This window comes from Macaca nemestrina, chromosome 18, assembly GCF_043159975.1.
Source record: "Macaca nemestrina isolate mMacNem1 chromosome 18, mMacNem.hap1, whole genome shotgun sequence".
In the NCBI taxonomy this organism is placed as follows: domain Eukaryota; kingdom Metazoa; phylum Chordata; class Mammalia; order Primates; family Cercopithecidae; genus Macaca; species Macaca nemestrina.
The window spans coordinates 16844609-16847538 of NC_092142.1; the positions used below are offsets into that span (position 1 = coordinate 16844609).

At 41.9% G+C, this 2930-nt stretch overlaps 1 long non-coding RNA gene across 1 annotated transcript; it reads left to right on the plus strand.

Moving 5' to 3' along the window:
- The first annotated feature begins 279 nt into the window (after positions 1–279).
- Positions 280–1545, plus strand: LOC139359737 (uncharacterized). The gene is made up of 2 exons (XR_011616125.1): positions 280–364; positions 1021–1545. It is a non-coding gene; the product is annotated as an uncharacterized lncRNA (long non-coding RNA).
- The last annotated feature ends 1385 nt before the right edge of the window (positions 1546–2930 follow it).

Sequence of the window (2930 nt, forward strand, 5' to 3'; positions counted from 1 at the left end):
CTTAATTTCTTAAAATCATTATTATTGTTTTCCTTCTCCCAGAGTCATTTTAAACATTTGTTTCTAATCATCCCTCAATGAAAAAAAAAATTTTTTTTGAGAGTCTCACTCTGTTACCAGACTGGAGTACAGTGGCCCAATCTTGCCTCACTGTAACCTCTGCCTCCCGATCTCAAACAATTCTCATGCGTCAGCCTCCCTAGTAGCTGGGACTACAGGTATGTGCCACCATGTCCAGTTAATTTTTTTTTTTTTTTGTATTTTTTAGTAGAGATGGGGTTTCAGAATTCAGCACCTAAACTCTCCTGGCTAGCATTACCTTATTTTGCCTTGACTGAGCTCAATCTATACATTCATACTCCAGGTACAGAACCTTTGTGGCTTGAGTGCAGAAACTAATGATGAGAGTGTGAAGGTTAATTTTATGTGTGACCTTGACTGCACCACGGGGTACCCAGATATGTAGCTAGATATTCTATGTATGTCTGTGAAGGCGTTTCTGGATGAGATTAGCATTGGAATTGGTAGAAATTAGATAAAGCCCTGCCCATTGTGGATGAGCCTTATCCAATCAGTTGTAGACCCAATTAGGACAAAAAAGAAGAAAAAGAATTCTCTCTCTCTGCCTGTTTTTGAGCTGCAATATCTGTCTTCTCCTGTGCCTGAGCTGGAACTTACACCACCAGCTCTTCTGGGTCTCTAGCTTCCCAGTGGCAGATCGTGGAACTTCTCAACCTCCATAATCATGTGTGCCAATTCCCTATTTTAAATCTCCCACAAGAAAAGAGAAATAAAAGAAAAGAAGGAAGGAAGGAGAAAGGAAAGAGAAAGGAAAGAAAAGAAAGAGAAAGATGTAACTTATTGGTTCTGTTTTTCTGGAGAACCTTGGCTAATACAGAGACCTCCGGGACAGAGGAGGGTAGCGAGCTTGGTGGAACAACGTCATGTGGGCTTGTAAATGACTGTTGTAGCAGACATGTATTTTGCCCCTTCCAAATCTCCTCCAATCTCTTTTAATAGCTCTGTGTATACCTCCGCCAGCTTCTGTGTGCCTTGCTGTTAATGACTGGCATGTGCGACCTTCTACAGAAGATTGCTCTGGGTCTATTGGAACCACCTCACCTATCCTGAGAACTGAGCTGGCACCCCCTGGAATATCCTATAGCAGTTAACCTACTGGTGGGGAGCACAAGTCCCTAGTTTCCTTGTCTTGAGGCAGAACAAACTCTGAGATGCAATTTATGCTCCACCACTCCCTCTGGGGTCAGGCTGGGGGTAGAACATGGCCTCAAGTCACATTCTTCCTTACCTCCTCCTTCTCTAGCCAGCTCTCTTGGAAGCACTTCCTTCATCAATGACGTGCACCAAAATCTTTCCTACCTGTCCTATAGGAAGGTACCAGTTTCATATAACCAATAGCAGAAGGAACTTTTCTCTGGATATCACCAAATGGTAGCCTAACAATAGGCTATGCAAATATACCATCAGGATGCTCAATTTATATTTGTTTTGTACTATCAAATATACAACACTTCTGTCTAAAAATTGTTTTGTGGACTCAATGATGGTTTTGTGTTCTTACTGGTTTTCAAAAGCATTGTGTGAAATAAGGTAGTTTCTAAATGTCTCAGGACTTAAAATATGCTAGCCTGCCATGAATTGTAAATATGTTTTAAAAATTTCATTTTCCATCATATGGATTTACTTATCACCTCTCCCCATCTTCAAGATCTGCTTCAGGAAGAAGTTGAACAAGCACAATCATAGTAAAGAGTTGGACTTTCTTCTACAAAAAGTGGGAAACCACTGAGTGGTGTTGTGTGTGTGTGTGTGTGTGTGTGTGTGTGTGTGTGTGTGTGGTTTTGTTTGTTTGTTTGAGACGGAATCTTGCTCTGTTGCCCAAGCTGGAGTGCAGTAGCGCGATCTTGGCTCACTGCAACCTCCACCTCCCGGGTTTAAGCGATTCTTCTGCCTCAGCCTCCCGACTAGCTGGGATTACAGGCACGCACCACCACACCCAGCTAATTTTTGTATTTTTAGTAGAGACGGGGTTTTACCATATTGGCCAGGCTGGTCTCGAACTTCTGACCTCACGATCCACCCGCCTTGGCCTCCCAAAGTGTTGGGATTACAGGCCTGAGCCACCGGCGCCCAGCCCACTCAGTGTTTTTAATCCAAGAGATAAAATGCTTATATTGGAAAACTCCACCCCTTAGTAGTAGTCATAGCCTAATTGCATCATTGTTCTTTGCTGAACTAGTCTTCTTCCCCATCTCTGGAGTGAGTGGAAAGACCGCTGGAATTTTCCCAATCCCCAGAAGTCAGTTGAGTCCCTGAATACTTGGATTCATATGTATCTATGACCTTAAATGGCCCACTCCTAGACCTCCATCTAGTCTACTTCATTCATTCAACAAGTATTTACTGACTGCCTACTTTGCATTAAGCACTGCCTCCTATCAATCTAGTCTTTTGACTTCTTGAAGTCCCAAGCTCCCTACTATCAGACATCTCTCCTAGATCTGGGCCGCGCACAATTCTTTCAGTCTTGTGTGTGACTATGTATACTAATAGCATGTAAAACAGAGATTTGACAAGGAGTTTCCATAAACACCCACAATGAAACTTGTAGGTGCGTCAAAGAGATCTTACATCACTTTCACACTTTGTGATTGGTTGTCCTATAGGAAGGTACCAGTTTCATGTAATCAATACCAGAAAGAACTTTTCTCTGGATGTTCACCAAAAGGTAGCCTAACAATAGGCTATGCAAATATACTATCAGGATGCTCAATTTATATTTGTTTTGTACTATCAAATAAACAACACTTCTGTCTAAAAATTGTTTTGTGGACTCCATGTTTTTTTGTTGTTGTTCTTACTGGTTTTCAAAGGCATTGTGTGAAATAAGGTAGTTTCTAACTGTCCCA